Raw genomic sequence first — 24,074 nt, forward strand, 5'->3', positions numbered from 1 at the left:
AAGTTTCGATTGGCCAAATTTCGTGCTCTGCAGCGAGAGATTATCGAGGTAAACTTTGGTGACGATAATTGTATTGTAATTTTAAACACTGGTAAGGGAAAGTCGCTGACCTATCAGATGTGCGCCGAGATTGATGGGCCGTACCTTGTTATTTCACCTCTTTTGAGTTTGATTGAAGATCAAGTACTATATTTGAAAACAATGAATGTAAGTACCGAAATTAATTTGCCAATTTCTAAATTAAAATGTGCTCTGATCAAAAGTTGCTTATTTAACATATAGTCGTCTATGGAATATATTTCAAAAACAACTTACCAGTCTTTAATATGTAATATAATAAGGAAATGGGTTATTTATCATATAATGTACTCAGTATATAATCTATGCAATATACCGTTAATGGTCTGAGATTATTTCTTCGGTATATGGATAATGAACGTCTGAAGCTGTCATGTGGTATATATTATTGCAGGTGATGGTTATGAACATATCTGATGCATTGCCAAAAAAAATTATTAAAATAATGAAAGATCCAGCTGAACATCTACAAGAGATTAATCAGATTAAAGTCATCTTCATTGTACCTGAAAAATTGAAAAATGAGCTCGTGGTACAATTCATCACATTCTTGAGTGACAGAAATATTTTTAAAAGAATTGTGTTCGACGAGTGTCACGTTATAGCACAATGGGGGAAAACCTTCAGAGAAGCATGTTTTGATGTGTTCCAAGTCCTGGAAAATGAGGTTAAAACCAGAGCACCATGGACATTTTACTCTGCTGCTCTACACATCATGGACATGAAGTTTATAAAAAGAAATGTCTTGAATTATAGACACTTCCAGCAATTCATCGGTAAGGCATCGGTAACAGTTACATAAATATTGAAGACTGAAATGCAACAAATATAACATAAAACGTCTCAGATTAATAACTTTAAAATAATAAATTTATGGTTTCAGAATAATAAACTAATAGAATGAAGTTATCTTTTTATTCGTCTCATACGTAAAAATGCAAAATATGATAAAATTTGCCTAAGCTTGAATAACGTTCACAATAGAATGTTAATCTGAGACCAATTCATAGAAAATATTATAAGATTAGTCTGAAAAATGTCTGTCAATAAAGCAATCAATTTTTTGTAGTTGCTTATTAATATTCCTTTTTTTCAGAGCTGAACTATAGAAACAATTTGAAACTTTTCTGTTTTAATGTGACAAACATGTTAAAGGGCGATAGGAGGGACAACATACGCAAAATTATAACAAACATCCATCGGCACAATTTTTATAGATTGCCAGCCATTGACGCAGCAGAAATGGAAGAAACCATTGCAAATATTGATTTGGGGGATGTGCAGGCGGCAGAACCATTAGAAAACGATATTGCCGTACTCGACAATATCGTAATAACCCAGTATGACAGCCGGTAAGAACGGCCAAAATTTCTTCAATAAGTTCGGACAAAGTAGAACCAAATCAGGGCCAGGAGACTCCACCTGACCTGACATCGAGACAAGACAGGAAGCCAAAAACTAGGGAACCCGCGAAGGTCAAACCGACCCCGATACCCAAAGAGCCTCCTGACACACCGATGTTGGCCCAGGTTATGTCATCAACGAGCCCGCACCAGTATTTAGGGCTACCACCGACCCCTTCGACCGTCGCCGCACCAACTTCAAACGGTACGACGAACTCAAATCCTCCTCAGACAGATCAAGGGTATGAGTATCGATGGTTATGACCCTCGATTCTACCCTTGCGACCTCCTGCTAACCCTCAGCCTCCCCAGCCAGACCGCCAGCCTTATAAGCCTGATCAATGTAGAGCGTGCCCAGATGATCATGATTACCGAAGATGCCCGAGACGGAAGTGCTATTTTTGCTATGAGCCTGGATATATGGCAGGACAATGTCCAAAGAGAGCTGCGTTATTTCCGAGAGAGCAACCACGAGAGTCGAGAGGAACGTTCTGCCAAGTAAGCAAGCTACCAGGAGCGCCATTTGACTTCTGCAAAAACTGCAGTAACCGTCGTACTGGGCTTCTGGGAAACGAGGTTTCGGGGGAGCAGGCGAGCCCGCTACTTCCCCGAGCCATCAGCGATGTGCAGTAGAGGGCTTCGAAAAGGATGCACAATGGAAGGAAGAGGATGAGAAAAAGGAGAGTTGGCGCACTGGACGAGGAAAAGCGATAACGGAGTTGGAACCTATGGACCAGGACGTAATCGAAATATTCTTTTATTTAGGTCTCAGACCACTATTTTAGAGTTTTTAATGGACGGGTCTCAGACCACTTGTAAGTGTATTTTTAAAAGATTGGACTGGTGAACTAGAGGGCGCGAGAAACAGTTTCATGTATAGAGATGGTTGCTAGTAGGGTTAGCCATTTTGGGTGGGACGGGGGCAACTTAGACACGCACAGGCCTCGCACTAGACAGAAATCGCCTTGCTGGGAGTTGTGGTGGGTGTAAGTGTATTTTTAAAAGATTGGACTGGTCAACTAGAGGGCGCGAGAAACAGTTGCATATATAACAAAAAATTGATGAAATGATAAGCTATTATTGATAGTGGGCGCACAGACTTTGTATAATACAGAATTTAATAGCAATCATGGCGTCACCTGCTAAACGAGCAAAATCATCTCCACAAACACACGAACTCACACTATTAACATTAGAAACGAATTTGTCTTTTCTTAAACAAATTTGGGAAGAAATAAAAAGTAAAACAGATAACCAGTTATTTAGCATGTCTTTTGCTATCAGTATGTGTCAGCAAATTGGCAATCGATACGCTAATGGCGCAAGTTATCGAGCAATGATGCAATTCATGAGATATGTGAAAAAGAAAATGGCGCCAGAATTACCGTTGTGTTCACAAAACCCATTATTGTTGTCACCAAGGATATTTACATATGTATTCGAAATATCGTAAGTACAGTCACTATTTATGTCAATGAAATATATGAAATATATAATATAGTATATTGAAGACTTCATTGTAATAGTTTCATATATGTTATTGTTATTTCTGAGACTATTTCATAAATATTACGTAGCTTATCGACTGAGTCCGTTATATCGAATAAATCGATTATTTGGACTTACAGTTAATATTATTATAACACTAGTTTATTATATGTCGTTTTGCAAAGCAATGAACGTCATAACGAAAATGAATATAAAGAAGATCACAAAATTTGGAGCAACTCGATTTTTAGGTTTATTGACCTGTGATTATGTTGACATTAAAGACGAGAGAGTCAACAATTTTATATCTATTTCATCTCACACGACAGCGAAAGCTAAGTATCTCAAAGAATTCTATGACAGCATTCCGAAATATTCTGCGACAATATATCATGCGTACATTATGTGCCGTTTTTGTTAGTAAGTAGCAGAATACGATAATTAAAATATCATTATACTCGTATTACATACAATAATGTAATTCAATTTTCAGCAATCATGGTAAAAAAGCTTTTAAGATTCCATCAACTGAGTACGAACAACGAGAAATAAAATATCTCGTTGAAAAAATTATTTCTTTCAATGACAACCCAGTGATAGTCGAATTTAATGATAACTACGTACCAAACCCAGCCATTTTTGAAAGCGTGCCTTTCAAACATTCAGAACCAATATTTGTAAATATTGTTAAAAAAGAGCCAGTAGATCATGATGAATAGCATGTATTATGTATGTAGTCTAGTTTATATGAAACTATATTATTATAGTCTCAGAAAAAGTAATGTAAATGTATTATGTAACCGTCTGAGTGTCATTTTTGTTCGTTTATGATATAATAGTCTGCGTCTTTTTTTCTTTTTTGTGAATGAATATTTCATTTTTGTAAAAGAATTTACAATAAATTTCTTGTTTTTATGTTGAATAATTTTATTGATTAGACACAAAAATTACATTTTACTTTGTCTGTTCGTGTCCATTGATAAGAAATTTTTTACCGTGACAATTATGGCATCTTAATTCCAATTGTAGTACATCGAGTCTAATGATAAAATATATAGTATTTTTATGATTACGTTTGTTTTCTACAATACAATATGTACAGTTACTACCGACAATCACAATGTTGTTGAATTTCTTAAAACAAGTTATATGACTATCGATCGAATATTCTTTGAAATAACATTCAATTTTTGCTAACAAAACACTTATATTTGTGATAGACATTCCGTATTCAAACAAAATCGCATGTAAATTTGTCTTTACATTAATAGTTGAACAATGTGCCAACATTTGCTTTGTGGGTTCTACCTTTTTTTGTTGTATCAGAGCTTTATACTCATTTTTTAACAAGCTTTTCGTGAATAGTAATACATTATCTTTATGAAATTGTGTTACGAAAGAATTTCGTAAAAGTTGATCATCGGTCATTTCAAGAAATTTCATGTCACTTCCTTGTTTATGCAACTTCAATATTCTATTTAAGTTGAATTTGGAACTACCAAGCAATCGAAAGTTTTGATTCTTGTTATAAACACCAAAATCCACTATTTGTATAGGAGCAAAGTTATTGTAGTCTGAAAACAAAAACGTTGACGCAAAGATGTAATATATTTGAACAATAGTCTCAGACTAAAATAAGTATACATTCAATGTTGTAGTCTGCATACGAATACTAACAATATTTGCAAGCATTATTTTGAAATTAACACATAATATTTACCTCGTACTGGCCTTAACTGTGGCAATTTTGTCAAAAGATTTTGTATAATATCAACGTTCTTAGAATATTCATTTGCTCCAATAATTCGTGGAATGACATCATTGTTAGATATCAATATATCTTGTAAGAATTTGTAAAATAATTTTTGAAAATCAGTCACTGCATCGAATACCAATGGAAGAATTTCATTATCTATATTTACGATGATTTGTAATATTATATGCCTAGAGAATTTGGTTTTATCGCTGGCATCGAGAGAAAGACAATGAATTTGAGATATCGGTATTTTTAATAATTTCACCTATTAATTGTTTGACGAAAAAAATAAATTCTTGAGTATACTCATCACACACATATTCACTGCATTGACTTTTATCATATTCGATATCAAAATAAAATGTTGCAGTATTTTGTATAACCTACAAACAATATTAGTTTTTAAGATATTTGTGTATTACGCAATTATAATTTACATTATTATTTATAGAAACCTCATAGAAATGTCGTTGATTCATTGTCATGTATTCTTCAATAAATCTCTCTCGATTGATCACCCAGAAATTTCTTGATCCACTGACTGCAAACTCATTGCTTACAATAATAGTTATCTGTTGTTCAGAGCTCGATAAACGGTTCAAATATTGAATCGCCTCATTTAATTTCGAAAAAATTTTTTTAGTAGCCATAGTTCATTGAAGAAACGTAAACGTAAAATTATTATCAAGCGGACTAATTTAATGTATGATGTTATGTACGTATATGCAAACACCGTATGCTTAATGTGTGTCATAGTTGATGCCAATGATAATAAATGCTTATAGAAGTTCAACTCTTATGCCTCACTTGACCCTGCAGACGAGCTCTGAGGAGTCAGACATGCCCATCGACCGATCTCTCTGGACGGACGACGAGCCTCTAAGCAGGCTATTGCGGACGCTCGAAACACCGGACACTCTCATCCTGCAACTTCCCACCAAGTACATCCCGATCGACTCAAGGGTGGAAAACGCAACGTACCCACCCCTGAGTAAAAGACAGCTGGAGAGTTTGGACTCAGTTGGCCGGGCCGTGAAAAAATCGGACCCTAAGCCCAACAATGACCAGGTTTCCAGCGACCGACCCATAAGAGAGCGAGCAAGCAGCGAAAACAAGTACCCCTGGGAGACAGGCCAGATGAGAGTAGGCCCCAGGGGGAAGTGCGGTGAAAGAAACTCCTGGGAGTCAGGTCAGATGAAAGTAGGCCCCAGGACAGCGAAGCAGAAGCAAAAGAGCCCACCCGACTCTAAGGACAGCCTAAATAACTCAGAGCCGGGAGTGATGAACAGTGCAAACAAGTACCCCTGGGAGTCAGGCCAGATGGATGTAGGCCCCAGGAGAGTGAAGCGGAAGCGAGAGAACCCACCCGACTCTGAGGACAGCACAAATAACTCAGAGCCAGAGGCAAGGAGCAATGAAGCAAATTCCTGGGAGTCAGGCTAGATGGATGCAGACCTCAGGAATATGGAGCAGCAGAGCGCAACGGCCGTTGGCCCTGAGGAAAGCTACGACAACTCAGGGAGACGGACGCCAATGAGACCGATAGGACCTTGGGAGCCAGGCGGGACAGAGACTGGCACCAAGGTAAAGACTAAGACGGTGACCTTCGCTGATTCCGAGGACAGCAGAAATAACTCGGAGTCACACGCGAACCCTCAAGGAGAGGAGGATACCCAGCTATGCGGGCCGGCCGACTGCTCAGGAAATACTACGTCATTCGACGCTGGATTAACCGATCGACCAGACGAGTCCAGAACTGACCAGAATGGGGTTACAAATAAGCCAGGGACCCTCCCGGTTAAGAGCGCACTTTGCGACAACCGTCTATTCATCCCTATCGCAATCGGCAAGATAGTATACGACGCCCTGATAGACTCAGGTGCATTAGTATCTATCATTGGACCCACGATTACAGCCCAGTACCGAGACCGACTAATACCGCGTTTTAGTGAGGTACAAGGAGTGACCGGGGTAATCGAGAGAACCGAAGGAGAGCTACCACTCCAAGTGAGCCGTGATGGGCATACGACAAGGTTTAACTTCAAAGCGATGACTAACCTGACCGGACCACCCATCATCCTTGGATTAGATTTCTTGACTGAATGGGACATGGTGTTACTGTTCAAGGACAAGAAATAGAGAGTACGTGGGGGGCGATGGCACTATTTGAGGCCTCGTAAACCCCACGATGTTATAACCTTCTCTGCGGAATGTGCGAGACTGATCGAAATGACGACCGCCCAGACCGCAAAACTAAATGAAGTAATAGAGAGGCTGCTCCCGCCTGAAACTGACCAGTTAGGACGCACGCCTATAGTAAGACATCTGATCAACGTAGGAGACTCTAAACCAGTTAGGCAAGGATTGCGTAAAATCTCACCAGCAGTGCAGAAGATTGTTTGAGAAGAAATTAAGAGCATGTACGATTTGGGAATCATAAGACCGTCCAAGAGTGCTTGGAGGAGCGCGCCTGTAATGATCCAAAAGTCGGATGGGACCTGGAAGTTCTGTATCGACTATCGAGATCTGAACAAGGTGACCCGCAAAGACGCGTATCCGCTCCCGAACATGGACTCGATATTGGACCGACTTAGGTCCAATATCGAGTCCAAAGCCAGTCAATTAGGACCCCAGGGCCTAATGGGCCGATACATTAGTAAGATAGACTTATGACAAGCATACTTCCAGATTGCAGTAGAAGAGGATAGCTGTCAATACACTGCCTTCGCAAGCCCTGGTGAGGTGTTGTGGGAGTTTGTAGTGATGCCATTCGGGCTAGTAAACGCACCAGCTACGTTTCAACGACTAGCTGATGCCCTATTCGGACCAGACTGCAGAATCAAAAATTAATAGAAGATTTTTTGCAAAACTTATATTCAAACAATTATTTACGTAGATTGATAGTCGATGAAGTACACACATGTGTTAAGTGGGGCAATACTTTTCGTAAAGCATGCGCCAACATTTTTAGTATGTTTTACAAAGAACTCAAAATTAATATTCCTGCAACTGTATATTCAGTGACTCTATATCCTGAAGATAAAGAAATCATACTACAAAATTTAAACGATGGACAATGTGATCAAATAATAAATTTAAGTAATAGATTAAACTTAAAATTACTTATTTTTAATATACAAGAAATTACAGATATCAAAACAGTTATAAAAGAAATAAATATTCAAAATTTTTTTAATAAGCCCGAAATAGAAATTAAACAAATTGAAGGTAAATTGGATGCACTTGATAATTCCAACAAGGACAGTATACGGTTACAATTTACCTTGTTATTATTACAATCAATTTTTAAAAATAAATCTGGAATCATATATTGTATGACAATAAAACAATGTTATTATCTGGAATATTTTTTAAAAAAACATGGCATTTTCAATGTAGATACATATACTTCAGAAACAAAACCATTAGTTAAAGATTTAATTAGTAATTTATGGAAAACATTTAACAACAGCTACATGATTATAGCTACGTGTATAGCTTGTGTAGGAGCTCGTGGTACCTGACGAATACAGACAGCAGATAATGTATGATAGCCATTGCTTGACAACGACCGGACATCTAGGAGTTGAGAAGACCTATCTGAGAATTGCTTAACACTATTACTGGAAAGGGATGTATTCAAACGTGTACAACTACGTAACTCGTTGCGAGAAGTGTCAGAAGTATAAAGCCAGTCAATTAGGACCCCAGGGTCTAATGGGCCGGCGGAATATTGACCGACCATGGGCCATAGTCGCAGTAGATACTATGGAATTTCCCAGGAGCAAAACTCAGAACAAGTACCTCCTAGTGTTCCAGGACCTATTCACTCGCTGGATAGAGTTGAAGCCGGTACGAGCAGCTAATGGCAAAAGTATCGCCCGAGCCTTCGAAGAGTTAATATTACTTCGGTGGGAGACACCGGACTACCTATTGACCGACAACGGCAAGGAATACGCCAACAAATACGTGGATACCATGCTGCAAGAGTACGGTATCAAACACGTTACCACAGTGCCATACCATCCGCAAGCTAATCCAGTCGAACGCACAAACCGCACATTAAAAACCATGATCGCGACTTTTATCAACGACAATCATAAGGATTGGGACCAGCATTTGAATGAATTCCGCTACGTGATAAACACGGCAGTGCAATCGACCACGCGAACGTCGCCAGCCTTCCTAAACTTCGGACGGCAACCGAAACCTCCCAAAAGCTTACGCCGGAAGGTAGAGTCCACCGAAAATAAAGTGGCGTCAGATCCGAATGAATGGGTGAACCGACTGAGGAAACTGGACGACCTTCGCGAGACGATTCAAGACCGACTGGACCAAGCTTACAACCGAATAGCCGACCGCTATAATAAAGGTCGGAGGTAGACATGGTATAAAGTAGGGGACCCAGTATGGAAGAAAGCTCATCATTTATCCAGTGCGACCAACCAATTCTCGGCAAAACTAGCAGGGAAATTTGAGGGACCATTTCGGATAAAGAAACAGCTATCAGATAATGTGTACGTCATCGAAAACACATCTGGCAAAGAAATAGGGAAAGCCCACGTCACGCAGTTGAAACCCTATAAAGTAGGAAAACCCGATCAATATTAAATTATCTATCGAATGACCAACGCGTAACTAGGACCGTAGGAACTAAGCAAGATAAGATCACGCCCCGAATACCACGCTGAGTCGAGAACTAGAAAGGACAAGCCTCTCTAGTTTAGAAAATGGGGGGGGGAGGGAGATACAGGTCGCGTAACAAACTATTGACTTAACCAGACTAACATCGCACGATTGATGCTGGTTGCTGACCTCGACTAACTAACCCCTCCCTTTCAACCGAAAATTAAGACCTTTCGATTTACAGACTCAACTATGCCACCCAAATTTAGAACGAGGGCCAAGACCTCCCTCCGACGCCAGCCGGAAGCGGAGTTCCGACCCACCCCTGCTTCGACCACACCACTAAACCAACGACCAGCCCAGGTCGAGATCAAGACCATCTGCCGAGAATCCACAGCTTCCCCAACCTGCAGCATCTCTTCTTACATACTGGAAATCGAAGAGGAGATACTAAGGGAAAAGGCCAGGCTGGAAGGAGGATTACCGACAATCCCCGCAAAAATTCAAGACCGAGTCACAGTCACCGCCAAGAGAGTGAACATCTTAATCCCACCGCACGATATCACCGAGAATGATCAAAAGATCATTAAGCTGGCTGGACTGCTGGAGCAGGGAGGGAAAGCCGTGGATGATATACAACTAAACCCTTCGAGGAGAGCTAGCAGATCGTCCAGTTCGGGCGGCTCTGGCCTGATTATTACGGCCGACGAGACCCTGGACGAGATAATGGGGACAGAGGGAGAGACGGACTGACCAACACCGAGGAGCCAACCTCACCCAGGATGGCTCCCCATAGAAACCGTCTGGACGCCACCGGAGGAAACAGCATTAGACCAAATAATGGTCAGAGGGGAAAACGGTCGTCGAAGGAGGTATAATCCCCGACGACACCTGCAGTGTAAAGGTCTGGAGAGCACCGTGAATTCAGAACCGACCTCAGATGACGAGTCAGGACCCCCCATCCGTCCCCAGCCTCCTCGTACATGGATCAACAAGGAAAACAGACCGAGGGACACCGGAGCCGGATTTGGAAATCTGCGATCCATACCAACCGATCCAACAGTGGACCCCCCGGCCCGCAGTTGCTTTAACTGTTGGTTACCGGGATATACCTTCCGAACCTGCCCTAGACCATCAGAAACCTCAGAATACTGCGGCAACTGCGGCAGGAGAGGCACCACGATTCAAGTCTGCCCCCGATGCTCAGCTGAGTACTGGGACCAGCAAGAGAGGATGAAAATCCCCGTATCGCCGACTGGAACAGGATCGACCACCACCACAAGACAAGATAGGAATGTATTCCAACCGAGCTGGGGACTAAAACTTTCCTCACACGAGATGCAGACGCCTCCTCCGACTTACCAGGAGGTTATGGCGTCAGGTAGAAACCTCCCCGGCCCAGAAACGGGCGCCATCCCCCGGACACCCAGGGAAGGACGCCCATACAACCGCCGCGACCACAGCAGATCCAGAAGCCACCACGACCAAGAAGAGGAGGAGGTAAACAACCGCCTCAAAGAACTGGAACGCTTAAGAGAGGCAGTGGAATCCCTAGCAGCAGCAGAATGACGCCGACTCGAACGAGTAAAACGTCACTACCGACGCTCCAACAGTGATGACTCTAACAGCAACTAGACGTATAATAAACAACGATAATCAGACCATTTGATAAAGTCCAATTCATTTCACCTTAATCCGACATTCCCTAAATATCTTTTCAGGTAGCCGAGAACCAGTTAGAAGCAGATCACCGGTGGACCCGCGGTGACCGACGAATCACGGTGCATATGAATGCACCGGATTAGTGGGGGGGGCTATGTGATGATGCGTCATCACAAGAAAAAATACACTACCTGTGCTAGCCCCACTCCGGCTAGAAAATGCGACCGAACAGCTACGGCCACATGCACCCGCCCACGCATGTCCAGATCTCGCGACCTATGGTCCCCCGAAGTCTCCCTGACCAATGCGCACGACCCTTACGCCCGCGTACAACCCCTCGCGCACTCACAACCCGATCCGACTCTCCCTCGGGAAACTGGAACCCTTAAAGTTTCCAGCCGTGATCAGCTGATCGCAAGTCCCCGTTAACTGAGGCAGACTTGGCTAGACTAGAGTAGGGGCAACAGAGCGCGCGATAGCAAGCGAGACCGCCGATACGAGACCGATCGGACGCGAGTGAGGGGAATCGGCAAGGCCAACGAGCAATAGATAAACAAGGATAGGCAAACGATGCTAACTGATTAGCCAATCGTTATCGGCTTAGGGGTAGTAGATTAATAGAATAAAACCGACGCTATTTTCGTAGCCAGTAGGGAAATTAGGCGCCAACGCACGACCAATGAATAAATTAGGCGCCAAGGCATGACCAATGAATAAATTACGCGCGCGGAAAATACCGATATAGACGGCGCTGATACCCGGCTTAGCAACAGGCTAACCAATCATTTAACTGCTAAGGGAAAGTAAGTTAAGAGAAGCGGCGCGTCGTCGAAAAATGGCACGCCAGTACCCGTTCAACCCTGGTGCCGAGCAGTACCCGCTGAACTCTGGTGCCGACCAGTGCGCCGCTGAGCCCTGGAGCCAACCAGGGAATTTCTACGCGAGTGCCGCGAGTAAAAGTGAGCATTAGTGAGCATTATCAGAGCATTAGTGAGCATTATCAGAGCACTAGCAGAGCACTAGAAGAGCATTAGCATTAGTAGCAACAGCCCAGCAGAGCATTAGCATTAGCATTAGCAACAGCAACAGCAGCAACAGCAACAACGGCAGCATCAACGACGGTAACAGTAGCGGTAGCTACAGCAGCTTTAGCGGCGGTGGCCGCGACCGCGATCACCTTGAGAAAGTGCTGGAGTAAGTATGCTTCCCTTCTTTTAATTATCGCGTGATTGCCGAACGTCCGCGTTACGGGAGTGTTGCACGACCCTTGCGCGTCCGATGATGCCGTTTTCGCGCATACTCTTGTCGTTGACCTTCCGGACATTTTTCTTGTTGCGCCGTCGTACTGTTCATTGTCCGAAAGCCGAAATCATCGCGCGATTGCTGAACGCCCGCGTTACGGGAGTGTCGCATGACCTTCGCGCGTCCATAAGGTTCGCTATTGCACATGTTTTCGTCGTCAACCTTCCGGACACATTTCCCTTGTTGCGCCGTCGTACTGTCCATTGTCCGAGAGACGAACTCATCGCGTGATTGTTGAACGTCCACGATAACGGGAGTGTCGTATGACCTTCGCGCTCCTAAAAGTTTCGCTATTATGCGTATTTTCGTCGTTGACCTTCCGAGCGTTTTTCTTTGTTGCGCCGTTATACTGTCCGATGTCCGAAAGACAAATTCTCGCAGCGCGCACGTCTATGTACCGTAAATTAGTCGCTTAGCCCTACCGATCTATCGATTGACAAACGAGTTTTCCCCGTTGTCGCGTGGAAAGCGAAACGTTCGCGTGCGTACTTGTTACAGTTTTCTTTGAAGCGATTTTCCCCCGCAAGTTGATATTTGACGAAGCAAAGCATGACCTTCGCGCAGGCGAGGAATTCATACGCGTGCTGATAGATTCCTTTGTGAAGCCGGTTGATTACATTGCGCGAGTCGCGTCCGACCTTCGTCCGACCGACAAGTTTTCCGTGCACACATCACTAGCCCTTGTTTTCGTTACGTGATTATTGCTGTGAGGTGCTAACAACATCGGTCGAGTAGTGACTAACCTTCGCGCGACCGACCGAACTCTTGCGTGTGTTTACCTCGAACGAGCTGGAATTTTCGCCGCGAAGTAGATAACTCAACATTACGTAACTGCGTTCGAAATCCGCGAAACTGTTCGCCCCAGCTATCATCCGCCCAAGTCGACGTTGCGTCGTGGTACGCCATTCGTGTCCCTATTAACCGAGATCAGGCTGACCATCGCGAGAGATTGACTACTGGGCTGACCTGGGGAATGTTGGCCTAATAAATTTGAGTCGTATTAAAATTGGTTTTATTATTAATTGTACCCACTTGATTACCTTGTCCCCCGTAGCTTTCACGACCGGTCCCGGGATTAGCAAGTGTACGCGAATGACTTAATCGCCAATTCCGTCAGATAACCACGCGATCGCGCGAACCACGCCACTAGTCAACTAAGGAACGGGGAGAACCGCCCCCCCTCCCGGCTACTAATCCGTTAGTCGAGGCGCCCCTGTGACGTCCCGCTTGATATACCCGCTTCTGAGTCAAGAGCCATCGTGCCCAGAACCACACCTGACTAGCCGAACGAGCTGCAGCAGTGGGTGGCCTGAAAGGATAAAAACCACCCGTTGTCCCTTCTCTCTTTCGTTCGGTATTCTAGGTCTCGAACGAACCCGTATATAGGATTTCGCGCTCCCACTCTCCTCTCTCTTTCATAGGTGATAGCCGCGCAAAATCGGCATACGACGACGACGACTTCAGTCGGAGGAAGGAGACAACGGGGAAACCACCCGACAATCACAGGGACCAGAGCCCCCGACAGCCGATGATTGCAGCGCTACCTGCCCTCCTAACGCGAGGACACGGTAGCTGGCGTCCAACTCAATCAATTAAATAAAAGCTGCACACACATCATCGGCTGACTGCGCCGCTGGCGGCAGTGCGGGATCGGAAAAAGAATTGTGTCTACCATTCATTTATTTTTTCCCCTCCCTCTCCCCCGTCGCAACTTTTGCTAAAGTTGTAAATAAATGATCCAGCGAGCTTTACTTTCTAAATATTTAACGTGTTCATTCCTATTATGATTTAAAATATATTGAAAATGTTACAAGTTATAAGTAATTAACCATTTAAGTTGTTTTATGCGAATATATACACCCTCAGTATTTGTTACAACTCCCAAAACTCTCATTGCTTATACTGGATCCATGGATACAGCGTACGGATTCCAGGATGCAGTTTTTGGAAGTCTTAAAATGAAAGCTAGTTACTCAGAGAGTCATGAAAAACATGGTGAGTTTTGAAAACAGTTTTACATTTCTACTTTCTTTTTAAAACATCTTTGTGTACAGTCCAAACGTTTTGCCTTTTATTCTATCTTACTAGCTGATGAAATTTCCTTGAGCAAAGCTGTTGCACTTGACAAAAATTAGAAAATTCAAGGATTTACTGACTATGGATCTAAAGACACACCTGATAATTTGAAGGATGTATAAGCCGATCATGTTCTGTATTTCCTATATTGGTCCCTTTTTTCAGGGGGTGGGCCCAGGTAAATAATTTTTCAAGTGATTCGGAAAAGTAGCTTTTTTCCAAAGCGTTTTTAGTCATACCCAAACTCATTTTTTCAGCCAATTATAGTTTTTACTGTCAGTAAAACCACAAAAGACATTTTGAATAAGCTATTAGTTAGCCATAGAAAAAATCGAAAATGCTGGTTTGAAAGTCGATCTAATAGGAATGGGTGGAGCGCACGTCAATTGAAAAGTATAGACCAACCATGGAGTAAATGAAAATAAAGTTAACTGCTAGTATCCCCTCTATTCATCAAGAAGGTTGTGGTTCATCTGTGACAGGGCTGATAGCGACGTTCGTTAGCCCTGTCCGCGGCACTCTCCTCGCACGGATGTAGCAGCCGAGCGTGGCTATGGTTGACATAGCATTCACGTGCTCGTGTCGTTGCAGGGCCTGGAGAGGGGAGAGCGCGGCCGGCGGAGAAGACGGCGCGAGAAAGAGCGAGAGCGCGAAGAGCGTGAGAGAGAGCAAGAGAGGAAGAGGAAGAAGCTAGAACGCGGAAAACGCGGCTCGCGCCGCGAGAATGAGGAGAACGGAGAGGAGTATTGTGGGCAGTTGAGGAGTACCGTACGCTATTGAGGTCACAGCGGGAAGTGAGCTTGGACGGCGCGCCGACGGGGAGCAAGCCCAGGACGAGCGAGAGAGTCTTTGTGTGGCGAATCTCCGGCTGCTGTTTGAGTAGCCCCACAGCGATCACGATTAGACGATCAAGGAGCCGATCCCAGCCGCCAGCTGCTAACCAGCCGCCGCCGGTGGTCTAACGATCACCACTGCCAGCGGAACTGCGATATCGTCGACGCCGCCTCTCCACCAGCGAGCCGCGGGAGGAGCTACCCGGTGGGTTCGTTTTTACTATTGTTCCGCGATCTCTCTATCACGTGCCAGCTCTCGCCCGGCGCAACGCCGCGAATTGAATTGACGCGATTGTTAGTTGAGCGAATGCGCTCCTAAAATATTATAGACTCGTCGCATATGATAGTTGAGCGACTACGCTCCTATTTGCCGCCTACTGTCGCGTTTCGTGGATTGAGCGAGCGCGTTCACCATCGTGATTTTGTAAGAATCTGTAGATGTAATTTTCAATGGTGTAAATAAAGGGATCGCCTTTCTGTATTCACTTCGATTTCTTCCATTCATTTTTCCCGTTATCGCGGTAGATTCGCGCCTGTGGAAGTCAGCGCCGGCTTCCTTCACCGGAATAGGACCCTTCAATAAATCGCACGGTATAGTAGTGGTGCACTTGGCTGTGTCTTTGAGAATATTTCTCCCCCCGCTTTGCATGACATCCCTTGTGTTCTGTCGGCGGGAGAATCTTCTGCATCGCTTTGTGTGACGGGAGGCGAAGGTGATCGCGAGAGCAATTAATCGAAATTGCGTTTTCTTTGTGACAGAGGCGGTGCGGTACTTTGGTTGACCTGTATGTTTTCGGTGAGTTCGCTGAGCTGCGGGTAAGTACCGGTGAGATGCTGAGAGAGTCTAGGATTGTATTTAAAAGTGAAATTCCTTTGTCGTTATGTCGTCAACACGCTAGGCTCGAGTTACGCCAGAGTTCGAACGTTTCGAGAAGGGCAACAGCGGGAGTAGCTTTATTTACATTCCGCTATTAGCGCTAGTAATTTGAAATTGATCCTGGAGTTCGGAGCTACGAGGCGAGCCTGGTGTTTTGTCCAATTGCATGATTTGTGTTGTGGATATGTGATTTGAGTGTGAGATTTGTATCATTGCTTCTGGCTGCTTGAATTTAAGTTTACGTGAGCCAAACGAACTAACGAGCGGCGATTATGATTTTGTGTTGCGTGTTCGCACCAAAGTCACCGCTGCCAAGAGATTTAGTGTGCGCGTGGATAACTGTTGCGAGTCGCAGAGAAAATTCTCAGCGGGTTTGTTTGTTTACGCTGGATTAGGCGTGTAAGATGATGCCTCTAGCAAGGTCGCTGAAACGGTCGAAGCCAAGAGAGTCGCGCGCGCGACCGGAAACCTTTAGGCGACGAGTTATGAGAACGCCGGAGATAAAGGAACTATGGGACCGCGTGCAAGAGACACGTCTAAATGACGTGTTAACATGGATGTCGGCCCGGGGCCTAGCGACAAAGGGAACAACAGCAACCGTGCAGGATAGGGCATTTCGCGTATTTTTTTTAGCGCGCGCCATGAATCAGCGCCCCCGGTAAAAGCAGAGGACTTCGTGGCGGTCGAAATCCCGATTACCGTTGACGTGACAGCCTTGTCAGCGGCACGGGATGGTGCGTTATTGGAAGCATGGGAGGCAGCGGTGCGCGCAGCGGTGATTGCGTGGCGGACGACGGGTGAAGGGCCGTCGGAAACGCGGATTCGCGTAACCGACGGTGTGACCGCGAACGAGGAGCTGCGGAGGACAAATGTGAGGTCGGCACTGAACCGGTCGGCGCCGGGGAGCCTCGCGCGGCCGGAGGGCCTTGTCGACGGACAAACCGAGGCGGTGTAGGTGCGCAAAGGGCAGCGACCGACTAGTTTTCATGGGCAGGAGCCGTTAATATGGCGGCGCGGGGTCAGCTTAATTTGGCCGATGCGAGAAGCATTGCCGGTGCCCGGAGCGCGAAACACCGAAGGCCAGGGCGAGGCGAATAACGCACCGGAATATAAGAGGACGCGCGGCTCTAGAGACACTAGTACACCGGCGTGTGGAACACTCAACGCGAGGCCCATGGCGAAACGCGTATCGACGCAGTTGGCCGCCTGGGCGTGCGAGATTGAGCGCCCAGCACCAATGGGGAATGCCGTGATGAGAATGCGCCAGTATAAAGATGAACAGGAGGAGTCAGAGCAGTCAGAGTCCGACGAAGCGAGCTATGACTTAGCGCTCGAGGATGATGAGGCGTGGAGGCATGACTTCGAAGACGACGGTTGCGTAGGAAAGCCAAAAGCTCGATATATCGATGATCGACCGGCAGACGCGGTGTCAGCGTTAAAAAACTGGTGGGTAGTATTTATTAGAAAGGGCAAGCTGACGGCGGAACAATTTCTCAAACGACTGTACGACGTGCAATCTTTTTATAGGTTTCGCGACGCGGAAATGTTGTCGGCATTGATGACCGTATTGACAAGTTCGGAAATGATGCTTCGGTGTGAGACAAACCGTTCAAGTTGGCAAACGCTGCGCGAATTTAAGGATGAGTTCCGACGACAATTGTGCCCGCGACGCTCGCGCGAGAACGTCTAGGACGTGTAGGACGCGCTGCGCCGCCGTACTCAAGACGAGGACGAGCCGCTGGGTCAGTACCTTACGGCTTTCCTTTATATCGCGGGTAGGCTAGAGCCGGGACTTTCGGAGCGGCGACAGCTCGAACTAATTAAAGTAAATTTGTATCCGACGATGCGGAAATTTATCAGGTCGAAAAAGGTCAAAACATTGGTAGAGCTGCGCGCGTGGGGAGAAAGATTCGAACGTCAGCGCGACATCGATGATTTATATCGACCGTCTCCAACGGCGCAAGATTCGTTGATGCCGGAGGTTGCGTACGGAGGAAACGCGGCGAACAAAACTACGAAACCGGGCATCAGAAACGCGAGCCTCTCGGTAAGAGAGTCTGTCGCGTCTGTCTAGTCAGCGAGTGGGAAGGGCCAGCGCGGCAAGACGACGAAGCTAGCGTCGATGTTTGAAAGCGACAACCGAAGCGCGAGCAAGGAAAGCCCGCTGTAACAAGACTCGGCGGGTTCACCGGAGATGTTGCCGATGGATGTAGTGGCTGCGTTGTCGCAGTTACTGCGGACTCGCAGCGAGACGTCATCCGGAGGTTCCGGCAGCGAGTAACGTAGCTAGCCGTGCAGCGTTCCGGGGTGTATGCTATAAATGTGGGGGGCGCGGGCACCGTAAAACTGAGTGCGCGAGCCCGCAAGATGCACGGATTCCGCAAGGAAGTGCGGGTATGTCAACAACCGCTGACGCAAACGGTAGCGCGGGTGCTAACCAAGCTGCAAGACGCGGCGAAGGTAAAGGCCCAGTGCGCTACTATAAATGGCAGCAACTTGGCCACTAAGCAAACAAGTGTACGCTGGGTGCGCAGGTCTCGCGAAAGTGCCAGGGTTGCGGCGCGGACAGTGGAACCCTTGAAATATGTCCAGAATGCCGGGGATGGATCAGGGCGATGGGAAACTCCAACGCGGGTTCCGGGCACCCGACGGGCCCCGCGTAACGTCGCATGACAGGGCAGTTCATCCGGGTGAGATCGCGTTCAATAGACTGTTTGAGAGCGGACTCGCGGAGCACCGCAGACTGATTAAAACGCGACGATCAGAGCAGCTGGGAGGCACAAGGGCGAGCGGCGCGCGGCCAAGTGCTCCAACATATCGCGAGCACACAGAACGCGAAACGGGGAATTTAAAGAAAAATTTCGATTGGATTGGATTTAACGAGCGGTGGCTGAGGTTGCGTGAGGCCGATTCGGAGCGTGAGAACGAGAGACAGGATGTGCAAACGCTGAAAGCAAACCGAGGGAATATCCAAGGGTGTCCGGCGGATGGGTGCGGGTCGATCGGGAAAGATTCGACGGGAGCGCCAGTACCGGACAGCGGTATTCGAGACTCGGGTGAAACCGTGGAAACCACGCGGTCTTTGAGCAGTCCAGGGGAAGGTGCGAAGCGCATACTACAGGCCCAAGAGCAGGCTCAAGCCGCGAGACCGGGGCAGCACTACACGAGACAAGAGGTACGACTCTGGCGGTGTAGACGAGACGTCGTCGCAATCCGTCACCTCGTCGAGCGAATTCATGGTGCTGAGCGGCAAGATTGTGGTGAGAGCGTCTTTGCTAGGAGCGATAAGCGGACCAAGGCGCGAGCCGATGCGTGAGGAATCGGTGGGAAACGCGCATATTGGAGATGGCGAGGAAGTCTCACGCTTATGCCTACGCATGTGTATAGGCGAACCGAGGACGGACGCAGTGGAAAACCGCGCGCTTTTGGTAGTGCACATCGCAGGGAGACCGTATAGTGTGCTTTACGATTCGGGAGCGATGTTGACCATTGTAGGATCGCGCGTACGCCGAGAGTTTTGGGACCACATTGAGCCGTCTGATGTGGTGTTGTTCGGTTTCGCTAGAGCAAAATCGAAAATCGTCGTGAGACTTCGCCTTAGAGTAGAAATTAACGGAGTAGTGCGCGAAGTAGTAACGCGAGTCGTGGACGCGCCGATGCAGTATGATATGATAGTCGGGATGGACATCAACGAAGGATTCGGTATCGGCACGGAGCATGCGGAAGGGCGTTGGCACATAAGGAATGGCCCTTGGCACTCGTTTGCGGAGTTGAAACGCGGGAGAGTGGAATTTCTGAGCGACTCGGGATTCACGCGTGCTCGCGTCAGGGCCGAGGTCGCTGGACTTTCCGAACTGCGACCTTCGCAGCGCGAGTTGATAGAGCAATTGGTACGACGGGTAGACCCGAGAAATCGCCGGCATGCACGCATTTGATTCGGCATAAAATAGACGTACAGAGTGCGCGACCGGTGAAAACCCCTTTGAGGCGATATTCGCCGCAGATGATAGATTTTATGCGTCGCGAAACGAAAAGATGGTTGGAATCCGGGTTAATTCGCAGGTCGACAAGCGATTGGAACAGCGCGCCAGTGATCGTGAAGAAGCAGGATGGCACGAATCGAATGTGTATCGATCTGAGACCGGTGAATAAGGCGACAAAAGCAGACGCATATCCGATGCCGAGCATTGACGCGATCCTGGATCGTCTGTGTGGAGCGCGGTTTATCTCGAAGATCGATCTAAAAAACGCATATCTACAGGTACCGTTGAGCGAGGAAAGTAAGAAGTATACGGCATTCGCGGTTCCAGCGATGGGCCTGTTCGAATGCAATTATATGATCTTTGGGTTGATCAACGCGCCGGCAACATTCATGCGTCTGATGGATGCGCTGTTTGGTCTGAAATTCGAGCTGTTCGTGTTTAAGTATCTCGATGACGTGAGAGTCATGACTGAGACTTTTAGTGATCATCTGGTGTGGCTTGAGCGGGAATTGGAAAAATTGGTTAATGCGGGACTCGAGGTAAACATAGGGAAATGCGGATTCGGATGGTCGGAGGTGACATTTTTGGGATACCATCTGGATAGCCAGAGGCTGCGACCTGACGCAGACCGGATCCAACGAGGTAGTTGAGTTTCCTCAGCCCAGAAATGTTAAGCAACTACGACGCTTCTCGGCATGTGCGGATGGTATGCGCGACTTATTGAGCATGAGAGCGAAATGAAGGTGCCGCTAACAAAGCTCACGCGCAAAAGCGAGCGCTGGCATTGGGGACCGGAGCAGGCCGAAGCATTTGAAAAGCTTAAGAAGGCGCTAACGGAAGCGCCGGTGCTGGTGAAACCCAACTTTGCGAAAACGTTTTATATCCATTGCGACGCGTCATCATATGCGCTGGGAGCGTGTTTGATGCAGAAGGACGCGGTCGGTTTCGAGCTCTTACGCGAGCACGATGCTCAACACGCATGAGCGAAATTACTCGGTATCAGAGCTGGAATGCGCGGCAGCGATAATGGGTATTAAGAAATTCCGCCCGTACGTTGAGGGGACGCATTTCGTGGTGGTTACTGATCACACAGCGCTCACGTGGCTGCGGAATAAGAAAGAGCCCGCATGTAGACTCGCGAGATGGATTCTTGAGCTTCAGCAATATGATTTTGAGATCGTGTACAGAAAAGGTCGCCTGCATCATACGCCGGACGCGTTATCGCGCGCGTATGAAGACGACGAGGAGGTAGCATCATTCGTAACCATTACGGACCCAGACTATTTACAGCGCATTAAAGATGTGCTTCCGAGACCGGATAAATTTCGGAGTTGGTGAGTGGAGGACGGAATGCTGTATAGATTCTCGTCTGATAGATTACTCGATCCCGTCACAAATCGCGAACAATGTTGGCTCTTGGTACCGTTAGAACATAGAGCTCGGATGATGTGAGACGCGCACTGCGAGCCATCGGCAGGACATTTCGGTAGGGACAAAACGTATGATAGAGTTGCGACGGAGTACTCCTGGCATGGGATGTATCACGATATCACGGAGTTTATACGATCGTGTGAAGAATGCCTGAAGTACAAGATTGAACAGAAGCTACCGATGGGATTAATGAGCAAACGTGTAGTCGAGAGACCATGGCTAGTGGTAGCGGCGGATGTAATCGAGATGCCAAGAAGTAAGAATAGGTTTAAATACTTAGTCGTATTTCAGGATTTATTTAGGAAATATGTAGAGTTTAAGCCTCTCGTGTCGGCTACGGGAAAAGCTCGTGCGCAACCTCTCGAGGATCTTATTTTATTCAGATGGAGGATCCCAAGTTACTTAGTCACGGATAATGGAAAGAATTTTTGTGGAAACGAATTTCGAGCAATGTTAGACGAGTACAAAATCAAACAAGCACTCTGTCCGCCATACCATCAGCAGGCGAACTTCGCCGAACGAGCGATCAAGAGGCTAAAGCTGATGGTGGCGATTTTCGTGGATCAGAACCACAGAAATTGGAACAAATACTTACACGAGTTTAGACAAGCAATGAATACGACGATTCAGACGAGTACGAAAGTCTCACCGGCGTTTCTAAACTTCGGGCATGAGCCGCAGCAAGCGAAGAGTCAGCGAAGTAGAAGCGCGAGCGCCGATTATCCGCTCGTCAATTAAAGATTGGAGCGAGCGAATGGCGAGGCTTAACGCGCTACACGACCAAGTTATCAAGCATATTGAGAAAGCGCAGACCCGACAAAAGAAACACTATGATAAGAAACGGCGTGAAGCGGAATTTTCGGTTGGGGACTTGGTTTTGAGACGGGCGCATACTGTTAAGTCGTAACAGTTTGTAAGGGCTAGAGCCCCTGAATCTCACGCGGTGGCAGCACTTGACGATGCTGGCGCGGCAATCGTGGAGAGAAAGCTCTCCTCTTTCGGCTTGCCCGGCAGTCGTCGACGACATCTTGTCAGTGCGGAGCTCCCTCGCGAACCTCCTCTGTTCAACGGAACAGGAATGTATATTCTACACATTATCATATCGTTATCTCATCATTTATCGTACTTATTATTGTATCTCATCGTTGTAAAGAAAACTGTATGTGAACGCGCGAATGTGTTTCGAATAAATTCAGCCGGTTGTGTGTTGTGCAACACGTGGGTTCCTTGCGTGCGCGCGGCCATTGTTCTCCCGCGGCGTCAGTTACTCTCTCCCCTTTTTTCTATACTCTATTCAATTTCCTTCACATAAAATTCTCTGTGTAAGTGTTAATTAATAAAAGGGTTTTTGTGCCGTTATAGGCTTTTTCCTTAAAAAGGTGGTTAAGTTATTCACTCTCCTAACCAATCTAAAAAATGTCAACAAATTAAAAGTTTAACAAATAAAAAATTCAAAACGAGTGAACTAGGCTTCTTTGTGTCGCCCATAAAAGGTCACGAACAAAACACATACGTTATCAAGCGCGAGCGCGTGTAGAAATGCCAAGTTGGATCTGAGGTTCATTGGCCCGTATAAGATTTTGCGTGTAGTTTCACCAGAAGTTTACATTCTAACGACGGATAATAAGAAGCAGGTGCCAATGGCTCACGTGTCTGAACTTAAGAGGTATTTGCGAAATGCGAGTGCAGGCAGCCAGAGGTTGATGTTACTGTGGGTGGTGACACGGGATAACAGTTACGCGATTAATGAATTATTTGCTAATCATATATGTAATTTTTATTACAGATGACACAGCGATGCATACGCTAGAGGGTGTGGCGCAGGAATCAGGAGAGACAGCTCGGCCAGAGATCGTGTCGATAGACGATAGGGAAACCGCGAACGAAGATATGCCGAGGCGAAGTGAGGGCGAAGTCGCCGAACTTCTGCCCGACGTGGGGACCGAGGGAGAGGTCGTCACGGATACACGAATTGCGGTGAGGCCGACGATACCGGACAGCGTTGTCTGTCCGCCGGGTCGAAGTGCCGCTATCGCTGCTGCCACCGCGGCTGCTGATGCAAGGGCGAGAAACGCGGAGCATACACCGGATCCCTGCGTTAATATGGTAAAGCTGTTCGGTGAGACGCGGATTTAATAACGAAGTTGCAATGGCGGAGCCGTAGGGTCAGATCCTGCCAGTGAATGCGCGACCACTCACCACGGAGGCGAGTTCGCCGAGTGTGGGAGGATCGCGATGCGATTTCGCCGCTGGTACTCGTAGAGATTTGGCGCGGAGTCCCGACTCGGAAACGGCGACTTGAACTGCGCGGACGATTTGGGTTTGTGGTGGAAGAATTTCATAATGCCGCAGCGTTCACTACGGTTCGGGGCGTCGGAGGACCCGTCCACATCAGATCGTCCGGATTCGAGGGCTCGGATGCCGCCGAGCACAGCGGCTCGCGTTGGCTCGAGTGGAGCGCCGCTGCCGGAATACTTGCAAGAGTTCCTAAGGCAAGAAGCGGAAGAACGCTACGGCACTTCCAAGAAGCGATGCCGTAATAGGAAGACTTCGGATTTC

General features: G+C 46.7%; 1 pseudogene; it reads right to left on the reverse strand.

The window, feature by feature from the left end:
• Positions 1-3,982: 3,982 nt before the first annotated feature.
• The window catches only part of LOC131667386 (uncharacterized), a 168,625-nt pseudogene continuing 148,533 nt past the window's right edge, over positions 3,983-24,074 (reverse strand).

The sequence above is a fragment of the Phymastichus coffea genome, unplaced genomic scaffold (genome assembly GCF_024137745.1).
Source record: "Phymastichus coffea isolate CEN01 unplaced genomic scaffold, Cenicafe_Pcof_1.1 PCOF00001, whole genome shotgun sequence".
NCBI classification, from domain to species: Eukaryota; Metazoa; Arthropoda; class Insecta; order Hymenoptera; family Eulophidae; genus Phymastichus; species Phymastichus coffea.